At 30.7% G+C, this 25829-nt stretch overlaps 1 protein-coding gene across 4 annotated transcripts in view; it reads left to right on the plus strand.

The window, feature by feature from the left end:
* Positions 1-25829, plus strand: part of LOC100573428 (peroxidasin homolog) — a 459362-nt gene that overhangs the window by 340492 nt on the left and 93041 nt on the right. Inside the window, exon 1 of one of the 4 annotated variants that reach the window (XM_016807736.2) lies at positions 6359-7830. The exons of the other annotated variants lie outside the window; for them this stretch is intronic. The gene's annotated coding sequence lies outside the window, so the exon portion shown is untranslated. Of the gene's footprint in view, positions 1-6358; positions 7831-25829 lie in introns of those variants that run through there. 4 annotated transcript variants of the gene reach the window in all.

Consider the following 25829-nt stretch of genomic DNA (forward strand, 5'->3'; position numbering starts at 1 on the left):
CATATTTTTACAATAGCAGTTGCAAAATAAAAGGAATACATTGTCACAATTTTTATTTATAAGCATTTAAAGTTCAAATTTTGACAACATATTATGTAAAAATCACGAAAATTCGTAAATTATTTTATGCTAGAAATTCATAATTATAATTCCTTTTATATCTAAGATTTCAAAATTTAATACAAGGCTCATAATATATTTTTACAATAGCAATTGAAAAATAAAAGAAATATATAGTCACGATTTTTTTTTTATAAGCATTTAAAGTTCAAATTTTGACTAAATACGTAAAAATTACGGCAATGTTCAAATTATCTTAGACAGAAATTCATAAAAGTTTTTCTTTTTAATTCTAAGATTTGGAAATTTAATACAAGGCTCCTAACATATTTTTACAATAGCAGTTGCAAAATAAAAGGAATACATTGTCACAATTTTTATTTATAAGCATTTAAAGTTCAAATTTATACGAAATATGTCAAAATTGCGAAAATTTGCAAGTAATTTAGTGGTTGAAAAATCGTAAAAATTTTTTCTTTTATAACTAAGTTTTTAAAATTTGGTACAAGGTTCTCCATAAGTTTTTCTTTAAAAATAATATATCCTAGACTGACAAATCATCTCCGTTCAGAATCGTTTTTCGTATACAATGATATAATATCATTGGATTCAAATTTAATTCCATCCATTACAGTAACCCACTTGTAACCTACTGTACAGCAGAGCGACATCCACGACTTACCCGCCTTTTTTAATATTCCATTTCAATTTAATTTAAATATCACAAGAAGTATTTTTTCAACAAAAAATTTAATTATCAAATCTTTTCATGAGGCAAAATATGAAAAATAATATTCTAATATACCTATTATGTAGTTGGTAAAAAAATCACCAAAAATATATTTCATATTAATCACTTTTATGGATATCCTATCGTTTGCCATAGTTAAAATCCGCCACTACCTACACAAAAAATATATGAATACAATTATTATCCAGCCCGGGATACTTAATAATAATAATATTGCGTCTTTATCGTTAACTAGATTTTAAGTCGAGCTATGTTTGTTTTACACACCAAACCTGCAATGTCACATGCATCGTATTTAGTATAATATCGTTATATGTGTAAAGTTATTACACTAACAACGAGACTAAAACCAAAACCAATAATAGTCTAAAATAGAGAAAAAAATCGTTTTGAAATTGTTTGAAAGTCCTGACACTACACCTCGCCCCCAAGCATTTTTTAATAATATTCTATGTTATAAAATATATCATAAGTTATCACAACGATATTTGATTTCGTAATATTTCACAAGTTGTTCATATGTACGTTATTATTTATCACTTGTTATTAACTCGAATTGGCAACGCGATAATATAAAATCGAGCTTTCAATTCCAAGCGTTTGCTGCAGAAAAATAACCTAAAACGTTATTAAACTACTGTTTTATTAAAACGTATTTCGTACGTTTTTATATCGAAACTCGTGTACAACAATATAATAATTATAATATAATATCCGAAAATGACAGAAAAGTATATAAGTTCAAAAACGAAATTAATCTCCCGAGCAATTATTTTTTTATTTTGCATGAGCATAATAATGTGTCATATTATTACTCTCGTTCGAAATCGGCCTCCTCCTAAAAAATATATAATAACCGTGTAATAGTAATATCACTTTCGAAACGAATATCACCTCCACGACGTTCGGACGATCAGAGCGTACTATAGTATATTGTAGGTATACAACATAATATTATTATATTGATAATAATTAGGGCTCGGGACTTCAAGGAGTTTACATACGCTTTAAATGATCATTAAAAACATAGCTAAGTTATATAGAAATTTGTTTCATGCTCGCACATACTTCATGCGAGTTTATATAGTTGCATATTTTGCATATTTGACCATTTTTTTTAATTTATAAGTGCATGTTTGACGATTTGTTTATACCTAATATAATATATAGGTGTAAGTTTTATAATTGAATAAAAATAACATAATTTTAAATGTAGATATTAGTATGATGGTTTTATACATATATAAATCTCGTGTCACAATGTTTGCCCAGGATAAACTGCGAAACTGGGTATTGGACTGATCTTGATGACATTTTTTACACCATGTTTAATTTGGTCTAACTTAAAAGACAGGCTAATTTAAAAAAGGAGAGAACCAACCCCGGGAGGTTCTCAAACGGGAATTTTCAGATTTCCTATGGAAATTTTTGTTTATAAATGTTTAACCAATGGCAATTTCCATGGGTTTTTAAGCTATTATAACAATAATTATTATAATAATAATAATAAAAAATCTATTTGCTTTACTTTTTTAATATTAACTATAGTATAATATCTAACTAAAAAAATATGAAATGAAAATCTCTGTACAGGCTAAACTCTGGAACTGCTTATCAGATCTTTTTTATTTTTTTATTATACGAAATAGTATTTCACGGAGAAGGTTTATATGAAAGACAATTTTAGGAAAATCCACCGATTTATAATATGTTGGTTGCTATTGGTTAATCGGACAAACATTGTGAAACGAGATTTTTGTATATAGAAGATATACAAGAAGATTTGATAAGTAGTTTCAGAGTTTAGTCTGTGTATTTATATTTATATAATATATAAAAGAAAGTCATGTTAGTTACACTATTTATAACTCAAGAACGGCTGAACCTATTTGGCTAATTCTTTTTTTGCTTTGTTTGTTATTGACAAGAGAAAGATAATATGAAAGAAATAATTGACTAAGATATGGGGTTAGAGAAAAATTACGTGGTAGTGATGAATAAACTAAATAATAATAATACAATTTTTTTGTAACCAATGGCAATGTGAATAACAAACACATGATTCAACAATACCACGAATTAAAATAAGCTTTTTGACTCACCGTGGAAACAAAATACGTGTTTAATCTTATTTTTCATGTACATATATAGATAATAATAATAATAATAATAATAATTAAAATATTTTTTTGTAATCAATAGCAATCATTTAACTATATTTTTAAAAATGGTTAAATTTTTAAAAAGGGTTTACATTTTCACAAAGGGTTAATTCTTTTTAAAAGGGTTTTTTAAAACCTGAATTTTTTAAGAAATGGTTAAATTTTTTAAGGGGTTAAATTTACTTTTTTTAAATTTGGTTTTGAATTATCAAATTATCAAAAAACGACAAAATTGGTATAACTTTGATACTTTAGAGTTAAATTACACTTACGTACAAACAGCACGGAGTCCGCGATCTACCACAGGTAGATTGCCTACCTGATAATATACTGCTGCGAATCAGAATTTTTATTCTGGGCAATATTTTCTAAATGCATATTTTAATAGCATATTTAGTGATTCTCTAGGGCATAAATGCATGCATATTTTAAGGTTTTTAAGGACACGAAGTCCCTAGCCTCAATAATAATAATAATAATAATAATAATAATATACCTTTAGTGTTCCTTTTCGGCGGCGGCGCGAAGATAAGAAGTGCCCTCTGGGTGTGGTTTCGTGGTTTGCCAAAAAAGCCGTAGGTACCCTCCACGGCCGTGTTCTATTACCGGGATGATCTATTATATTCCCATCGCAGACGTGCTGAGGACTAATTGTGGTGGCGGACAAGAAAAGCTGCCGGCTTCTATACATATACAGAAGCTGTACAGCCGGGAAGAAGCTATATAATAATAATATATACCTAAGCGCGTCTCGCGTTGACCGATAAAGGCTGTGTAATAAATTAATGACGAGAGTGCTGTTGCAGCCACTATATATATATGATAGCTAATGGAAAGAATGAGCGCAAAGTCCGCCGCTGAAAAATCGTTTATCCGACACTTATCTGAGCCCGTGCCAACGACGTGTTGGGCGGCGTGTTGTCATTATATTCGCCGGCCGATGTGAGAATGATTTTTCCGAAAATCGGCAGCGAAATATTGCGCAAGATATATTCTGCTGTGGTCCGATAAAAATGAAAAATCCCTTGTCCAACGGTTTTCAAACGATTTACATGCACGCGATTCGCGTTCCGATGGAAATGATTATCATCGGCGTGATAATAATGACACAAATTAAATAAAACTTTATTAAATCTGTGATAATAGTATTATGTAGGTGCATAATATTATATTGTTTAGAGGGTATAAGCTAAAATATTGAAAAAATATTACGTTATAGCTTTGAACGAAAAAAACGCTATTCCGATTTCATAATAAGTAGTACCTAGGTAATAACTAATAATATGAATTACAAATGTTTTAGTTTTTTATTTTTTTTTTTCATATTAATAGGTATTCGAAATTATAAAAATGTATAAATTTTTTTTGTACCTTAAATTCACAACATTTCAATACAAATACCTGCTTGTAAACCGAATACGAAGGTCCTAATAAGTTATTCTTTTTTGAAATTTAAAAATAGTAAACCATAAAAAAGACAAATTAGTTTTTACAAGCGTTTCAAAATTAAATTTCAACATTTGGTATTTGAACAAAATTAACAATTTTCAATAGTTTGTTGTCATTAATTGAAAAATATTAATTGCAGCAACTTCTGACACTTAAACCATCGTTTTTCTCCAATTTGATGGATACAATATTGTATATTAACTGTATTCATTTTAGGCAATGTTTATTAATGAAAAATATATTATAATCATATTTTCATCCATTTTTGTAGTGAGACATAATCCTTTGATGTGTGAAAACCCCCAAATTTCCACCATTACTTATGATGTATGTCACGTGCATGGTACCTTCACGGTTATACACACATTTAAATCCACTATAAATATTAGATCGTCGAATGTCATGGTTGATGACCTTCGTTTAACTATAGTCGTTACCGCATAGTCGATTTATTTTTTTAATCATTAATATTCATAACTGCAATTTGTCGTTTTATCGCACAAATCAAAATTTTAGTTGTTGATCTAACAATTAACATCATTGTAATTGTCAAACGAATAAACGATAAAGATTTGATTTGCATGCGTAGTTACCTGTGGCTATGTACAAAGTTTTTAAGCTGACGAAGAATACCTCTTTATCGAAAAAAAACTTTTTTAGTTAATTGGTGAGCCGTGAAAAAATTAAACGACTTTTGAAACTTTCGCGTAAAGACGATTACAGACTACATAATAGGCACTATTAACGGCTTATTATAATACGCCTATCAATGAAGATGAAGTATAATACAACAAAGATAAACATATTTCCACTCAAATGGATTACTCGACTTATTGTGTAAAGTCATGAAAATCTTTACCCTCGCTGTAATACACGGCGTGGTTCAACTAAGTCGTATGCATTATACAGAGTGATTTGCCATCAATGATCAATCCTAGCTTTCATTAACAATAGTGTTTATAAGTCCACCTTTTTAAATACTTATTTTTTATGCACGTCAAGGAGTTTTTCCTGTAGTGATCAAAAATGTTTGTTTTTAAATGATCACCAATTCTTTTAAAAATACTGACGTACTATTTAAATTGAATTTTTAGTGATAGTGTTATGAGATATTATTAAACATTATGAACTAAGGATAATTTTGCCTGCCAAGAGGTGTAGATGGTATTAAAAGGGTATTAAAATAAAATATTTAAAAAATATTCAAATATCAGATGCTGATTAATTGTGCTCACACAAATTTAACAAATTATAATAACATTGTTATAGATTAAAACTGATTATTGATTTGTGATTACGTTTAGTTTAAAATCATCATAGCCACGAATTCCTAAATATATTGACTATATAAAATCGTTAAATATTTTATTTTATCTCTGAGACCATTTGTTCGAATTTTTATATAAATATAAAAATAAATATATATTAAAATTTTCAATAAAAACCAAGTTTCCATTGTACGCTGGACACTCATTATAATATAACTTGAAAATGTTTAAAAATATTATGATCTTTAAGAATAGGTACTACAGAATTCCAAAAAACTTCAATTAAATAAATGCATATGTTATATTACAGAGTAAAATAAATGTTAGTTTGCTCGATAATACCACCCTATACAATAACAAGACTTATTGAAATGAACGGCTGTACGGACGGAAACGGATAACATTATATAGTACGGCTGGTGTATTATAGTTATTGCATTGAATTAATTAATAACGAAATTATTTTGTGCTGTGTGGTACCTTCAATACCATGTAGGTAATGCACAATCGTGTGGTACCCGTCAAAGGGATCGGGTTGTTAGAAAATGTCACGAGTTTCGAATTAATTACGACCCATTGTAATTGGCGTATAGTTGTAGATATAAACAATAATAGAAAATAGAAAATGTCAATAGGTATATTAATATGTTCTACATTAATTGTATATTTCATAACAATGAAGTAATGTATTATAATAATAGTGAATAGCTTATTGATATAAATAAATACAAAGCGCATATTATAATTTTGGGTAAGTACACAATTGGTAATATCATTTGCTTAAAAGTTTCGAGGTGATAATAATAAAAATCGAATAGGTGTGAGGGTTGAAAACTGAAGATATTTCGTCCGGAAGGTTGCATTTCATTTTAAGGCTTGATTTCGTCAATTTTATCGTGGAAGTCAAAGATTGAGGATATCAGTTTGAGGAATGATTACTATTTTTTTTATTTCAACTTTGGCCTCGTGGCCATTGGGAATGGTTATTGTTTTTACGATAAATGTTCATTATTTGAGTGGGTGACATTTATTTTTTATTTTTCACATTATATAATCGGAATAATACAAATAAGACAATAAAATATTAAATTATAAATGATCAAACAAATAATTGGTATTGCTTATTGGTATCTACCCCCCCCCCCCCCCACAAAATACCCCATTATAGAAACTGACTCGGAAACTTCATTGTGTTGGATTCGGTCGCAGTGATAGAAAAAATTGGTTGGTGGAAGTTGAGAATACTCTGTCGTGGTATTAGGTACGATAATCTTTTGATAACGATTTACCGTCAAGTGACGTTTTACACCCGTCGTTCGAACAGGCTTGATAATATAATCAATATAATTGATTTAATTACATACAATGCAATTTTTGGGGTTCCAATTGGGGTTCGTTGCCAATTCCGACGGCGATAGTGTGATATTTCGGTCACGGGTCTCCGCCGATAAGGCATATTATACTCTATTCCAAATAAGTTTGGAAAAATGTACGACGAAAACGCGTCCGGTTTCACGCAGGTATGTCACGTGATCTACCGACCGGCGTATCGAAAGACGAGTAACGAAGCTGTAGCCAATCACAGAGGACCTGCATGCGCGATTTTTTCCAAACTTATTTGGAATAGAGTATAGAAAGATCTAGAAGGACCCCACTCCCCGCCGCTCTATAGCGTGAACCGGCTTTCGCGAATAGAGGCCTACCTATGAACAATTAATTAGTCGTTCCGTGCCCACCGCCGTTGTCGGAGTCGCGTCGTTCTCCGTAACATATTTGCGCGTCGTGTCGCCCCTCAACTTTTGATTACGGAATCAATGCGGTGCGGTGCATTTTGCCATCGGTGGCATCTAATTTCGTATAACGCCTTGTGTGTCGCCGAGCGGGCGATTCTCGGTTATTATTATTACAAGCGTCGTGTAATTGCTGGACGTAATGCGGGTGCTTTAAAGCTATATTTATATCCGTTGGTGATCGCGCGCGGGTGCGAGCATATCGGACGTCGAGAGTGCGTCGGGCATTCGGCGCCATCTGCAGCAGCCGCCAGCCAGCACGTGGATCGCGGGATCAGAACGGGCGAGCAGGCGTTCATGGAGGTTATGGTCGTATCTCGTATGGACAGTCGAGCGGTCGGCGGTAACCGGTAACGTGTTATCACAATACTGATACGCGGTTTATTATTTATTGCATGTAAACCACGGTTTAAGATATACCGCGATGTAAACGAACCATATAAGAAATTCGCTAGACTTAACCAGTTTAAAATTATCCCACATTATCCCGCACCGGGATAATGAACCATGTAAATGATATGGTCCAAACATCCCGGTGCATTATTTTTCACACCGGTTTAGTCTAGCGAATTGTCTATGATACTTTATCACTATTTTGTATTTTTGGTTTATTTTGTTATTGCCGAGGTTATTGCCTTCGCGGCGCGTGTATTATTATATATATTTTTTCTCGAATAACGAGTAGGTAATCCGTTATTATATTATATTATAGTAGGTGGGCGCCTACATCCCTAATATTTGTATGATTATTATATATTATTATCTATATTATTTTCTATGCTGTGTGGTGTATTTCAATATAATACAGTCCACTTTTTATTATTTACAAAAATTTGCCGAAGTTGTTAATTATTTATTATTATTAATAACCTGTATCTCTATGGTGAAACAATTAGTACAATACACGACATAACAATAGTTCTTTACAGCTGTTATTATACAGTTTAAGAAAATTTCGAGAGCCACAAAAAGATGGCTATAGAGGCACGACCGACAGTTTAAGAAACGCTAGGCTATAATATTTAAAATTATACTCGGTTGCTATTAATAATAACTACTAATAATAATGCGAATGAGTAGATATTTTTTATAAAAAGTTGTGTGACGATTAATTATATTATTTAGTTTGCAATAATATAGCAGGCAATAGTTGTAACAACCGACTTGTATATGAATTACTCACATAAGTTCGTCGTTATCAGAGTTCCCTACTAAATATTTTTCTATTCAATATCAAGTCATTTATGATTTTCGGATGTTATACGATGTTCTCAAAGCAAATTATATTTTACGATATTTTTATAATAATTTTAAAACGCTTCGTTCCGGAACACGTTTTTAATCCTTCGCATCGCTTTGTACAAAAATTATTTTTTCGTCGAGTATCTCATGCGGGGAGACTTCTGCAGTAGTTACGCATATATTATATTATGCAATATTATATCTATATAATGGATTGTGTACAATATATCATAATATCGTATTAATGTGCAAACAAAACGAGTTCAAAAGGAAGCGGTTTGGGGGGTATAATTTTTATAATAAATGTATAATTCAAAACTCATTAGACCATCATTTGGCGCCCAGTGTCCCAATTACGAATAAAAAAGTTTTAGAACTTTTCAAAAGTTTACACGAAAGTATGCATGCTATATATATATATATATATATATATATACTTCGCCGTCTAATGGTGGAATGGAAATGTCCACGTTCTCGAAAATATATAATTATCAATGGCACGACGAAAATAAAAAATAAAAAATAACTAGCTCCGTCGACTTAGCGTTTTATCTTTGACGACCTCACGTGTTTTAACAAAAAATTATTGCAATTTTTATCCACACGACGGTTTTGCACCTAAATTGCACTAGATCAAGTCGTAAAATACATTAGCCAACAAACTAATCCTTTAAACTATTAATGTCGTTCCTACGTGATATTTATTTCGTGCTAATATTTTTATAATAATCTCCAAAATATTCATATTATAATATTAAATCGTTCACGTATCTGACGTCTGTAGAAATAATTAATAATACCTATACCGTCCCGATTGTTAAATTAATATTATAACCGACACAAAATGTCTGTTTTCGGGAAACTCTATATGCGCACGATTGTTACTATATTTCATACACTGTGCGTCAGTATATTTATGAAATTAAAAATAAATTAACTTTTATTTTTAAGTGGTTAAAACGTGTGATACAATTCTGTCGGTATATGTGTTATTATGTTTATCCCATTATACACTTACAGCCCAAGCGTGTAATACCCTATGTGTCGTGGGACACTGGAGATTGCTCGGTACAACGACACTATATACCCTAAAATTACAACGTACATAATTCTCCAATCTACTACAGTCATTTTGTATGACTTGTTTGTGGTTTAAATCTCAAGTAGGTATCTTTTGACGTAAAGTCCAGCTTTGGTTTACACGGAGCGACGTGCCCGTGATTGCTGACATTCGTCTATGAACTAGACGTCGTCGCTCTCTTTGACGGGAAGCAAAAAACATTTTTCTTTTAATGCTCTTTATGGTGTGTACACGACTCGACAAAGTGGCAGGCTTCGACGTGGTACGACGTGAAAACAAATTCTGTATGGTGGGACACTGGAGTTTTCTCGGTACAACGACACACATCTATATACCCTAAAATTACAACGTATATAATTCTCTAATCTACTATGGTCATTTTGTATGACGTGTTTGTGGTTTAAATCTCAAGTACCTATCTTTCAACGTAATGTCCAGCTTTAGTTCACACGGAGCGACGTGCCCGTGATTGCTGACATTATCGTTTATGAACTAACTGCTCTCTTTGACGGGAGGCATAAAATATTTTTTTTTCTTTTAATGCACTTTATAGGTAGGTACACAGCTGAAAAAAGTGGCAGGCTTCGACGTGAAAACAATTTCTGTTTGGTTCATAATATTATTGTAATAGTTTAATCTGCGTAAATGCCGTTGAAAACTGTATTGCGATATTGACGGGACGTACATTAATTGTCTGCCGTGGTTAATGCGCCACCGTGGGAGGAGGAGGACACTGTCTGCAAGTTCAATCGACGATTTTAGATTTTATTTAACAATTTTACCAAAAATTCATAAATTATATGATATAATCTGTGAAAAATCATAACTATCGTATGCCACCGTCACGTGACTACAGTTGGATCCATATATTCAGTACATCGCTCGGATTGATCAGAATTTTGTAGTGCCAACTGCAGTAATGACAATATTATGTTCTAAGACAGGGCCAGTATTGTCGAGTAACGGAATGCATATTATTAGTATTATTGCCTACAGTACAAATATTATTTATTATTATTGTCAGAAAAAAGTAGTTTTTCAGAGGTTCTCGTCTCGTTTTTTAATATATTTTTTTTTCAGTTAAAGTATATTTAGTCGAACTATTTGTTACTATCGTCAGTTTATTTTTCTTATCTATTATAGATTTGTGAATTTTAGTAAGTAAGTATAACGCCCATATCGTTGTAAGTCGTTGTAAGTCATGCCACGACCACAAAATACTATTATCAAGAAGGTACAAACTCTGAACTGACTTCATAGTTATTACTTATTGGTTAATTCTGTTATATTTTTACTGTATCACTTGAGTTCAAATCATTCTAATATAATAATAAGTATGACATAAATAATAATATAATGATTGTTTTAAACTCGATTTGCCTAATTTTACCCACAATTTAAAAAAAAAAACCGCCCACAGTAAGTTGTATGATGGTGTATATTTCAATACGTAATACTATTTTATACAAACATTATAAATCCATTCTATTTTTTTTTCATGTATTTAAAATACCCAATCTGTTAAAAAACTTAAAATCCATTTATAATATTGCGTATTCAAATAGGTTAATATGTACATTAAAATCAAATTCAAAGGAATTACCCATCACTGACGCAATGTACGCGATTATTATCCGTGATTATAATTTACCCTCTTTTGTATGCTAAGTGTCCACAACAATTTCTTTTTAGCTTTCTTGGAGGACATTATGGTAATTGTCGATTTAATCTATCAGTGGGTTTGATAACCTGTAAAGTGGGAGCGACAGAGTTTAATAGAAGATGCTTCTACTTCTGGACACTGTTTAACTAATAATTCCTACTCTATAGTAGGTTAGGTTTTGTCTCAAGAAATGGTAAATAATTTATTTTTTCATAAAAATCATACCCAATAAAATATACTTGAAAAATTCCTGAGATTAATGTATCATCATATTAAATACTGTGCAAACTTTGTACCAATCTGATTAATCAAATCAATCAATTAGACTTAAGCGAAAACGGTTTCCAAACTTCTCGTCTAACAAATTACGTCCCAAAAATATTTCTCAATAAATATAAGTTTAAAGCGTAAGTTTCGTAACCCATCAATCATTAGAAGTGGATAGCACCCGATAATATGATGTTTTATTTTTATACTTGACGAAAAAAGTGCATTACAATAGCACAATCAGATTATATATTCCGAATTAGGATAATTCAATAAATCTCTTATAGTAAGTTAGTATATTAAATTGAAAATTACAACAATTTTTTTTTTTTTTTTTGAAATCCAATAAATCATTAAATATTTGAGCCTGCGTAATGAAAATCCCGATTTTTAACGAACAACGAAAAAGGAAAGTTAAAACAAACATTATTATAGAACGAATTGTGAACGAAACAAAATATTAGCCTTTATTATTACAGCTTCTTTCGTTTTACAGGTTTTAAAAATTCATATTTATAATATTAAAAGTCCATAAGATTTTTTCATCATCCAGTTTCAGCTTATTTGTGACTTTGGCGTTCTATAAACTTAAGTTTTAAAGTGATAACTCAGTATTCCGATCAACTGATCCAAACCCCAATCGATAATTAACCGCGAAATAGAAATAATATCATTCCAACATCGTATTTCACGTTCACCTCCCTATACACACAATTATTATATTGCACCTAAACGAAATGTTTTTTTTTTTTTTTTGAGAGTTATTTAAAAAAAAGTATAATTTCATTAAATTCGTACCCGCACTGTACAATCTTTGTTAATAATTTCATTACAGTTCGTGTACATCTAACTAGGTAATTGAGATTCATTACAAACTTCAGTGCTCTTGTTTTTTCGTTAGTAGTTTTACGCATAAGCTATTATTACTCGGTTTATTGGTCCACTATAATATTTACATCTACTGTGTGCTTTTTAATTATGATATAATAAAAAATTGTTTTGTCATCCAACAGTAACTTTCATACCAGAACGTTGTGGATAACCGTTCGTTTAAAATGTATATAGTTTTTTGATATCGCATTTATATACCTGTATTATGCGATACGTTTCGTGAATGTAAATTAAACATATTAATGCTTATTATTTATTATCATACTTTATATAGAGCCATTTTCAGTCATTAGTTTTAAAAGTGCGTCGTTAAATGAAATAATATTATGTTGAATGATTGATGGCAATAAATCATATTTGGTTTTTATTATATTTCGTGTTCAATTATTTTATCATTTTTTTCCCATACATCTAGCAACCAAGTACCTACCCAAGTTTACCATTTTATTTCGATTCTCATCAACCACATATATAATATTGTAGAACGGTCCGTCGGTCCCGTGCAAATGCTTCATTTTACCATTGCCTTTTTACACATTTGATAATCGTTTTGCACTGCAGTGACCCGTAGATTTACCGCCTTCTGTAGTGGTTTTTTAATTTCGGATTCTGTGTGATGTATTGACTTTATAATGATGATGGTTTTTTTTTTTGAGTGTCCGGACAAACTGTTTTTAGTGAAAAAAAAATGCTTCAATTTTTAAGTTAAATATTTTTTAGAGAGGAAAATTAATGTAGGTGGTAATTTTGGAGGTCAACATTAAAAAATTGAAGTAGTGTACCTTTCTAAATAATTTGGAAAAATATAAAATTTGGAAAAAACAAGAATTTTCTCACAAAACCAGTTTTCGATTGTATTACTTTTCTTATTTTATTGCAATTAAAAAAAACGAATAATCATGCAAACTTAACATATTCACAGTGATTATATTAGCAATTAAGCATTTTATAATAAACATGGCATAATTTCAAAATATTTTGACTCTTTTTAAGCTATCTATAGATATTTTAAATTTAAAATTTTTTTCTTTCAATTCTGATGAAAAATATTTCCCTCTATCAAAAAGCTAGAAATTGTAATATAAGATAACTCATAAGTTATTATTACTACAATTTAAAAAAAGTAAAAGTGTAATGTGTATGCACAAATATTTTTTAAAAGCGTTTAAAAATTATATTATTTTAGTTTTTTTTTTAAGTTTTGATACATTTCTAATTTTTGGCTTTAGTTAATAAGCTTGAAAATATAATAAAATACTCAACATAAAATGTTCTTATAAGTATTTAAAAATATTAAAAATACAACGGTATGACTTTTTTTTTATAGCTTTTAAAATTCAAATTTTTGACAAAATCACGAACATTCGATAATCTTTTGTAGTTAAAAATGTATAAAATATTCAGTACTCGATTTAATGTCACATACCTATCCAACAAAATATTACCAGAATCTCCACCGGCATTATATGGGTATTATACTTATTTTTCAAACCTCACATCGAAATATACGTGAATCAGCCGACGATGCATTTTCGAGCTTACGTTAACCACAAAACTATTTTCGAAGATGTGTTCAACACATTACACACAGTGTGTGTTTGTCAACGAACCGAAAGTAGTATTATTATGATGCCCAAGTCCCATATAATACATTGTATCCTCGTGCGAGTGCACATAATATAATATTTCGTATCGAACACGGAATCGACACCTTCGGCCGCCTGCGAATATCTAATAATCTTCACACCCTTTGCACGACGAGTAAGCGAGGGGCCTGGCTCTGAAACCAGCTCAACTGCTTGGAACGAACGTATATTATGCTTCGTATGTTTTTTGAACACATGGAACGTTGTTGAAAGTTAAGTGATTAGATCTTAATAATATTCAGAGAGATTACAAAAACATTCGCGTATAGCAATTATTAGAGCATCTCCGCTCAACAGCCCACAGCATTAATATAAGTATATTAGGTATACGTAAGACGTATCATCGGTATTTGGACCATAAATCCAGATACTTTTTTTAATATTCAGCTGAATTCCTTATTTCGGTATCATTGGATCTCGGAATTATATTCCCAGATATTCAAATTATTTGAATATAAAAAGTATATATTTATATCTATTATAATTTATTTGAATTTTTAATATACTATCTCAAAATCCGGGATCACTCGTTCTGTATATAGTACTCGTTACTCTGAACAATGGACATGGATGATAAATGATAATAATAATATGATAGTGGGTGAGAGAGAGAGCAAGGTTATGTTAGGTCAGTTTGCTTCTGCGGGTGGGCATACATAAATATTGTGGTCACCGCGATGGCGGTGGCTCTTCGAATAGCGCGGTCACAAGAAGGCGATTGTGGTCGTAACCGGACATGCATACACCGCTGACCAAGTAATTTCATATCCTTCCGGTGTCCTCATCAGAATTTACGACAGAGATTACCACCTATTCGCTACACACCGTTTCATGGTTACAATCTCCGGTCGTCGATGAAAACCACCGTGTCTTTGTGCGTGTGAATAGTGTGATTGTTTAAATATAATATAGCGTACCTATATTCGAATAACTTTATTCGGCCATTTTTTTCTTTTTAGAAAATCGAATATGAACGCAGTACTAAAATGTTAAATTAATCTCATATGTTTCACCCGTGTGTTTGTCGTAAGATAATTGACAAATTCTTATTTTTAATATAACAGGCAATATTAATGAATTGACGACCTGAAGCAAAATACGCGAATGACATAGATTTTGTGTGGATAAAATCACTTAACTTTTTTCATTTATTTCAAACTATGCAACAGTTAGAAACGGATTTAGAATTAAACATTTACTTACAGCTCATGTCAGGTTTCAAATTTAACGTAAAAAATATATTTGAACACTTATCTAATCGTCTGACTCATTAAAAATATACAAAACATAACGATCATAAATATGCTGAATCACATATTATTATATTATGTTATGTACTCGAACAAAACACATTATGTTTTAGAGAAACCATTCGGCTAATTATAAAGGATGTCTGAACTAGTGCCTTCAAACTGTTTACCTACACAAGACAACCAAATGAGTAATAGAACCACTGAAGAAAACACAATCTAATTAAGCTAAAGTTCCCTTTGAAACTGGAAATCTAATACTTCTTCGAAGAAAAACTATACGTCAACTATATATGGTTAGGTACTGAAAGTGAATTGAAATTTCAGCTTACCAACTTAGGTAACTATTGTTGTTCTACGTATATAATGAAAAAAAACATCCTAAATGTATTTCTTATTTCCTCAATAACAGGAATATTATGTATATTCTCATTTCTATCCTCATTAATTAAATTCTTTAAAATTCTGAAAATTAAATAATAAGCTTTCACGTTCCTTAATATATTTTAGATTTTTAGCGGATCGATCAATGTATTAATTATTTCTGATATTATATTGATCACTTATACACGATAAGTAATCGAAAAATGTAATACATTTTCAAGTTCAAGTGTGGTTTATGATACCAAATTGTATCTAGTTGATTCTTTTAAAATAGATAAAATTCAAAGTTCAAAGTTCTTTATAAAGCGTCGGGAAATACAAAAAAAAAATTAAGCAAAAATTAAAATTATTACACAGAACCAGCTTTTAACAAAATTACATTTTTGGTACACCCAACTCAAAAAAGAAAAACTGTAGATTCTTGAAATTTGTTACTAAATGCTTGTATTAGTATTTTATATTTTTATGTAAATGATAACATTTTCAAGATATTTTGATTCTTTTTGAGCTATTTATAGACATTTATATATATTTATTTTGTTTTTTTTTTCATCATAAGATATCATTCAAAATAATATGTCAAAAATATAGTCACAAATTTTTTTTTAGTCATTTGAAGTTTCAACGATATCATAAAAAGATTTAAATTTTAAAACCCTCCTGTTTTCCCCTTTTCTCATACCAAAAAAAGTAAAACATATTACATAAACACATATTTTTTTTTATAGAAAAGTTCAAATTTCGCCAAAATTTAATATTTCAATTTTAAACTAAAAATAACGATTTTAGTTATGTTGCTGTAATTTAAAAAAACATTATTCGTGGGTATACTTGTAACTTTTGAAGTTTGTTATAATATTTTATACACACAATGACATTTTAAAATGCTATGTTTTTGCCAAAATTTATTCTGTAATAGTAAAATAAATTACTTCAATAATTCAATACTATAATATTACAGTCACATAGGATAACAGACAGTCTTCACTCAGAATGGTTTTTCGTATAATCGTATGCAACGATTTATAAAATTAAATTTAAATTTAACACGTCCAGTACATTGACCCACTCGACACCTACTACACAGCAGTGCGTTACCCACTTGTCCACCTTTTTATTTATACATCATTGAATTTCTGCTTAACTTTTCAAATTATTTTATAGGACAATAACATTATTAACTTTAAATGCATGCGTAATGTGTATATGAAGTATAATATTACTATAGATACCTACTGATATCATGTTTTCAGGTTTACTGTTTAATTACTCCCAAGTTTAATCTATATATTCTTGTCGTTGGCGATAAACCGCCCTTTCGTTGTACTCCAGTATTTGATCGTTGTACACATGCAAATAATCGGAAGTAAAATATCGATATAAAGGGAATATATAAAGTGACCAAGCTAATATAATGAATGATAATAATTTATGGCCAGCTTTTATAAAAAGGGTCGTGGGGAAGATTTATCTCAAGCAACGTTGAGAAAATAAAGTTTAAAAAGTACATTACCATAGTATTAAGTAAATAATTTACATGTCTAAATGAGTAATTTATTGTTTTAGTTGGTATAACTGCACAAGTACCGAATAGATATCAGCTGACATCTATACAATACACATATTTTATTACCTATATATATTAATAATCATTTAATTCTAATTCAAACAAGATGAATAGGTAATAATATAATTAACTGAATAATTTCGTTCCATTTTCGATATTAAGGGGATTCGATACCGTGGTTTTCTGTTTTTGTCTAACACACGCGCGACATAGTATTTTAGACGTGTTTTTTGCCAAACATTCCAATTGATCTATTAGAGCGATAAGATTTCTAAAAACAGATTTGAATTTGTCGTCAAGTCTGCTTAAAATCGACTTTCCCTCATTTTTGTTATTATCCCCCAAATTCTTAAAAATGTCATATTCAAAAAGAGTATTTAAAAATTCTGGTATTTCAATTTTTGGAGAAGTTAAAATCAAAAAATCAAAAATATGGGAAAGTCCATTTCAAGTAGATTTGACGAAAAACTCAAATCTGTTTTCAGAAATCTTATCGCTTCAATAGATCAATCGTAATGTTTGGCAAAAAACACTTCTAAAATACTATGTCGCGCGTGTGTTAGACAAAAACAGAAAATCACGGTATCGAATCCCCTTAATAATGATTAAGAGGGCGTAGTGAAAACGCTCTCTGCTCTGTCTTACAAAAGTTTGTGCATTTTAAAATACTTATAACTTGCTTCAAAATTAAAATCTAAACAAAAACCTACTGATAATACTTACTAGATAATAATCTTACCTTTAATTGTATAAGAGGTCAATTTACCGTAATTTTTCAACTAACAGAGCCAAGCGTGATCTACTGAGTTTACAATTTGCCATGTTATGCGTTTGTAAAACAGATAAAACGCATGTGAGTGTGCAGCACCCTCTTAATAACATCCATAACGTCATGTTATATTGTTATAATTAGGTAATACGTATTATATGCATAGGTGCTAATAATGATGTTGTGAATATACAAAAATATAAATTACATAGTGTACTTATTTTATGATATTTGACAATTTGTGTCAGTATAGATTCTATTAAACTTGTACTACAATAGGCGGTGGTGTATTTAGTATTTTTTATAGGGGGCGGATGACAAGAATTTTAGCTTACAGATTATGATGTAATAATTATAATATAATAATAGACATGTATTTAAAGAGCCATGGGGGTGGATTTATCCCCATATGCACCCTCGTAAATACGCCCCTGATAATAGGTATGTATTGCAATCTGTAAATAGAATGCCGTCGGGATTTTCGTTCCTTTCTAAAGATCAAATGTCTAAGACAAAGCAATATCTACTAAGATTCGTGATCGTTTTAATTGTCTTTCTTTCAGCTGATTCATGGTACACGACAAAGTTAAAAATGTACAATTTGGCCCACCACCAAAGAAGTTTTCACGTAGCACATCCTTATAATCTAACGTTTCGAATAGAAATCCCAATAACCAATCCAAATTCAAGTACTCGATACACCGATCACGATCGAAAAGTTTAAGAAATTTGGACTTGACCCAGTGGAATTACGGAACAACAATAACAGTTTTGAATTGAAGTGTATTTACAAACAAAATACTTGTATACTAATATACCATGAGTCTATATATGTGCACATCACAGAACGCGTAGTACTTATAAGTTTGAACTCACGTTAAAAGTGAGAGATGGCATAATATTGTCGCAACAAATGTTTAAATTGTAAATGTGTTTTGTTTTTCAATAGATTATCTGCCATTATAATGCTCCACATTGTTGGTTTCAAACTAAAGCCATGAAAATTATACACTTAGATGTTTTCAATGTATTACTATATTGTTTAAAAAAAATAAGAAAAAGTTGAAATTTTTATTTTTTCGTAATCTTGTGCTTAAAACCCTTAAACATTTAATCATCTTTCCTCTTTCAATAATACCGTGAGACGCACTGACATTGATTTTATAATATACATTTCGAAAAATACACCATAAAAATGTTACCTTTGATCCCTTGTCCCTTTGTCATATTTTATATTAGGTACGAGGATCCTATGCATATAAAAATGATTGAAAATCACTATAGTATTATTATTGAACGTGTAAATGAATAAAATCGTTTTTATATTTATAAATAATGGTGATTTATCGGTTTAATGTCCCATAAATTAACAGTCATAAAATACAATAAATTATTTGAATATGCTTTTATGAATTAGATAAATTATTTATTATTATAAATGTTATATATAGATAGATACGCGTTATTTTATTTTTAAAGCGTTTCTCTCACTCTCTCTCACCCTATCTTTCTTTTTCCTTCTAAACTTTTCACGTTTTTGTTAGATTTCTTCTGGCCCGTTGTTGTTTATCGGTATACGGTTAAAAACGAGTTCGCGTCCATTCGAGCAGTGAATACCTTTATAGTGTTGTAGTCTGAAGTATTTTAATTTATTTAACCTGTGGCTCGTATTTAAGTTTTGAGTATTATACTATTATAGTAATTATTACCCTGCACCCATTTATACACAAACAATACAAACATGAGCGATATTTCACGTGATTCAAAAATTCATCATTATTTTGACTTACCATAATATTACAGCTAAATATTTATATTCTGACGTCTAAGATGCCAAACATATAAGGCAATAATAATTGTATACTGTGTTATGTGCAAAATACTCTCGCCGACCGTGTTAATACATTTTGAAATATATTTACTGTGTTTTGTAATATTTAATTTAAGAGGTCTATTTTACTACTATTTTTTTTTCATTTTGTGTATGATTGTTTTATATGCTTAATGCTTATAATATGTTATAAAATATCTCATTAGGTATAATCTTTAAAAACAAAAACGTACAAACCAAAACCAAAAATATAATTCAGTACAAGTACGAATTAATTTTTACGAGAAAATATACATACAGTATTATCATTGTCAAGATATGTAATCACTCGGAACAAACGCGCCAGTAGTACATGCAAGCGGACAATTTCGAAAACAACATCTAATTCCAAATAACCTAAAACGTCATAACGATATCAACGTATGCGCAATTCGGTTTAACGTCGTTTTTGTAGTAGCGACGAGCGCATTCCGTTGGCTGTTCCGAGGGGTTGGCGAGAGACTTGTTTGAATCGTCAAGTGTCTACGACTCGAACGTTTAACGAAGTCAAAGGATTGCCGTGGAATACATTATTATTACTACGTACGCGCTCGCTTTCTAGTAAGTCTACTTTAAGGTTGGTCTACTTTCCGTTCGTTTGATGACCGCACGCATCGCTGCACGGCAGATACAATATTAACGATAATAATGCTGCTGCTGATGATGACGACGACGACGATGATGATGATAATAATAATAATCTTTATCGTCATCGTTTCGGGGGCGGAAAGCCATTTTATACGTGATGCGCGGCTCGACGTGTTCTGTTAATTAAACGGTAAGGAGACGGTGACTACGATATAAAATTATAACCATCATTACAGTCGGTGCTCTCGGAAAATTTTATGGTTCAGGTACGGTGTTTGGTTCGTTTTTCGGTGACGTATTTCGGTCGACGAAATTATTATTTTACGAAAGCAACAATAAGACCCGAGTTTACCGCGCGTTATCTTTTTGGTCGGAACCGCGTTTCCTTTTACCAGGTATACCAGCAGCCATATCCGTTTTTGTTTATCACATCGAAAAGTTAAGTTACGTTTAAAAGTTTAACGATATTTAAGTTGACAGAATATATCTTCATTGCTTGTATAAAGGTGCTTGATGAGTACTTTAAATAGTTTTTCGTACGACGAGTTTGTTCTTTCTACATATTTTGAGTTTTATAACGATTACTACCACCATTATGTTACTATTGTTTGATCTCTTTGAAGATTAAAGAACAATAAACAAATAGTTTGTTTTTTTTCTTTTGATCGTCATAATTTGAAGAAAGCTTTTAAGTAGTTTGCACGGCGTGGTTGTGTGCGAACGGGACCGAAATACTAAATTACCTAAAACACTCGATAAAAATAACACACCATCGTAAGATGTTTTAATATATAAATACAGAGCGTATCTGGTGATATAATAAAATGTAATTTCAGTGCACAGTTTTCAAATATACATCAAATACGCTATCCGAAACATATTATATTCGAGCACCGACTGAAACGATTCAGCAAGTGAATTTTTTTTTTCAAAATCGTGATATTTTTTTTCTGTTGTACAACATTATCTTTGCAACGGTACAATTTATGCGAGTACATACCATCGATGAAAAAGAAAAAGTATTTACTAGCAATATAATATACCGAATGGTGATGTGCGCGTAACTGTATATACGAAAAAGCACGTAAAATCAAATAAATTCCGTTTTGCGAGCCTTCAAAATTTATAAAATGTGTGTGTGTATGTTTTAAAAGGACTACGCACTTTCGATGTATTGAAAGATATTCACCGTTCGGTGTATGATCCGATGCTTCCGAGTGAAAACTTTCCCGGATGACTGCGACCGAAGTTCGTATACTGTGCGTGTACAAGCGACTCGGTCGTGCGTCGAACGCACTTTGACAAAAAAATGTTTATTATTTGGAGTAGACGTAGGAGTTGAAAAGCTCTGGCGATGAAAAAATAGTGAAAAATATTCAGAATTTTCTTGTCAGATGTCGCGGGGAATATTTAACGCGTTTCGTTCAAAATACAAATAGAACTCTTGGGGACAATCATAACGCGCGACGGCACAATACAGTTTAATGTTTGATATATTTTGGTGAGTCGTGGCGTATCAAAATCAAAATCGCAGAACGTCGGATGAGCGTTAGACGAAAATCATGTACGCATTGATATAAACACTTTATATAATGTTCATAAAAACAATATTAAGACACGTGGTAGGTTGTAACAGGAACACCTGACAGATTAAATAACTTAAATATTTAAAAAAAATTTTTTTAAATATATACTTTATAGTCGCTTGCGCTACACGTATAATATAAAAAAAAGCGGGTAAGTGGATGTCGCTATGTTATACAGTAGGTTACAAGTTGTCACAATGTATAACGGATTGTATTAAACTTGAATTTAAGTTAAGTAGTTTATTTTTAAAATTTTTTTTTAAATAACAATATTATTAGAATAAATAAATTTAGAACGTACCTACCTAATAACTCTCTTGACATGAGTATATTTCTCAAATAATTTATTATCCATACAATTTTGAAAATTTTTGCCATAGGTTTAAGTGGTATATATATTTTTTCTCAATGCTTCCTATTTCCTATTTCATCTTTTATATTATGAAGATGTGATTTGCACTGTTTTTATCGACATTTATTGATGAATCTACCACGCTATTCGTTTTGATTAAAAGAGACAAAATACGTTTTGAAGCACCAAGAAAACTAAAATAAATAAACAATAGAGATCTTGGTCCGTTTTCCCCGAAAAGACGTCATTACGGACTCACGAAAATCGCCCACATACAAATTAATAATAATAATGACTGCAGTATATCATTTTTATATTAAGCCACTAAAATCTCGAAACACTTTTTTAGATTTATGAGATCTTGAGAAGGGATGATACACTTTTCGACCTCCCCCCCTTTAACCCTTCACCCACCATTAGCCAGTACTGCGGCGTGTCAGGCTTATATCTTTGTTTTAAATAAACTCGATAACGACGTAAAGCTGATAGTTAGAAGGACCTCCGTCGAAATGGACGGAGCGTAATCTGGCTTGTTTGTAAAACGAGGCCCGCCTGTATAACGAGTACACGTCAATTAGAAATAATTATTTACCGCAATGTGCTTTGTCGAGTAGAAATAAATTACGTTCAACAGACAAAGATTCGCCGGGGTTTTAATACGATTATATATATTTCCTATTCCAAACCAGATTATTTCAAAACACAAATCGAAAACTCTCTGAACAGCTACAATACTATTATAGGTACAATGTAAAATATATTATTATGTTTGTGTACCACTCAATGTGTTGAGCAAAAAATAACTAAACGATTAACCGATTGTTTTTAAGTTTATAAACATTACAATTTACATTTATAATTCAAACCTCATGAATTTAAATCGCAATAATTTCTGATCAAAATATATTGTATTTTTTTAACATCAATACTTACCTTTTACTTAATTCTTCAGTATTGACTGTTGACTATTATGATACCTACAATACAGTAGCGTAGCCAGGGAGTACTGGAGGCTTTAGCCCCCCCCCCCCCCTTCCGAAATTTTTATATGGTCTAGGTATTTAAGTTATTGCAAATACACATTTATATAGCCATACAGTAACCGAACCCTAAAATAAAACCTTGGTATCAGTATGTTAAAGTCAGTCCCTCCCACCCAAAGAATAATCTTGGCCACGCCACTTCTACAGCAGGTAGTTTATATGTTTTAATTATCACTTTTTAATTGCATAAGCTATCTTTATAAAATATCACATCATTGGCTAATCATATTATTATAATGTTTTTGCCCAACACTGGTACATACAAGATACAATCATTGAGTATGCGTTTAACGTTAATTGTGTACAATCATTAATCAATGATAGGTTAGATATGTATCACAATATTATATTCATACCCATGTTCCATTTAGGTAGATAATACAATGTATAGCGTCTCATCAGTTTGTTCAGGTTCGAACAACGGTATAATGTTTAAGCATAATAACCTGAAATCTCCGTGGCGAGCTGTATACCTATTATAATATTATATAGGTATTGACTATTGCTCTTGTAAATAAATTCAAATAAATTAATTTGTTCAGCTTCTCTGCGGCACTGTTAATGTCTTTACCGAAGTCATTGGTGAATGTTGTCATATTGATTAAATTTGTACTGTTTTAAAAATTCACTAGTAAATATCGACATTTGTATAACAATACTGGTGAATGTTGACAATAATTCCAATATTATTTAATCTGATCTAATCATACTATCTAATATTCTAATACTTATCAACACAGTTAAGGTATTGTACAATTGATAATTTCGATAAAATGTTGTATTACATAACCCTCCAACTTGTTATAATATTTGATTAACCGCCACACTATGCTGCCTCGATAACATTTAGTATGATATAAATTGTCATTCAACGATATGAACGATTGATTTTCACAATAACCAAAACATTTTTTTTTTTTTAAGCCACTGCATAAAATTCACCAACTGGTGGGCAAGGGTACACGCGATGAAATTGCTAAACAAAATGCACCACAAAAAAGTGTAGTTATAGAAATGTTGGCATTTTATATAGTACAAAATGTCATGACAGTTTGTCATGTCGCAATAAGCAGAATAATTTTCCCGTTTTTTTTTAAAAAATAATAATTTTTATATGGCAAAATAATCATAATTAAAATTAATAATACAAGTATATAATATTGTTTATATCTTATATTATTAGTCCATAGACTATATTATAGTACCTACCTAGTTACCTATAGCCTATAATATTATGTGCGAATACGCACCTATTTCAACATTAACCAAAACCGTGTTGTGTATGTCAACATTGACCAAAATCCTGATGTAAATGTCAACATCCACTTGTGCAATATTATGTCTATATTGTTTTATTGTTTTAATTTTTCATCATTTACCAATTTAGTAGGTATATGTATATCGACATTCACCAAGTGATTGTCAGCACTCACCAATTGCGAAAACATTCACAGAAACATGTATATTTATAAACAACGATTTGGTAGCTTACGGGAGTCAACCTAACCTTCATGTCAAAATCAAGAATCAAGATTAATATGGTATATTATATTATCCCGATATTCCTTTAACTTAGGGTGACGATATATAGGGTTTAAAATCGAATTGTCTCTTCTGAGTATAATATGTATCCCTTTCCCGGTAAACTTCAAACGGGACCCTTTTGTACCATGTTTAGAAAATGGTCAAGTATTACTTCCATAATCATATTATTATGTGTACGTAAAAAACTTAACTCAAAACTAACGAAACAATACATTACCACAGTTTTATATTGACACCATAGCCATATAAACATTATAAACAACAGTTTTCGTGGGGCGAACGTCGAGTATTACGACCAATGATAATTGTCAGTGATATATAAGTACGAAAAAAGATATTGCCCAGCCATAGATAACATATAAAGGATAGGACATGCTTATGTGAATCGAACAAGGGATAGCCTGCCAGATCAGCCTCAGAGATACCATATTTCTGGTTAAAACTATGTATAAAAATAAAAACATTATTTTTTTATTTGTCCATCAGTGCAATAATATTACAAAAGTTGTACAATTTATAATAATACTATAACAAACAATACTGAACGTGTTATTGATGAGTACCATCACTAATAGTTAGGTAACCAAGTTATACCATACAGTAAC

This window comes from Acyrthosiphon pisum, chromosome A3, assembly GCF_005508785.2.
Source record: "Acyrthosiphon pisum isolate AL4f chromosome A3, pea_aphid_22Mar2018_4r6ur, whole genome shotgun sequence".
Taxonomy (NCBI): Eukaryota; Metazoa; Arthropoda; class Insecta; order Hemiptera; family Aphididae; genus Acyrthosiphon; species Acyrthosiphon pisum.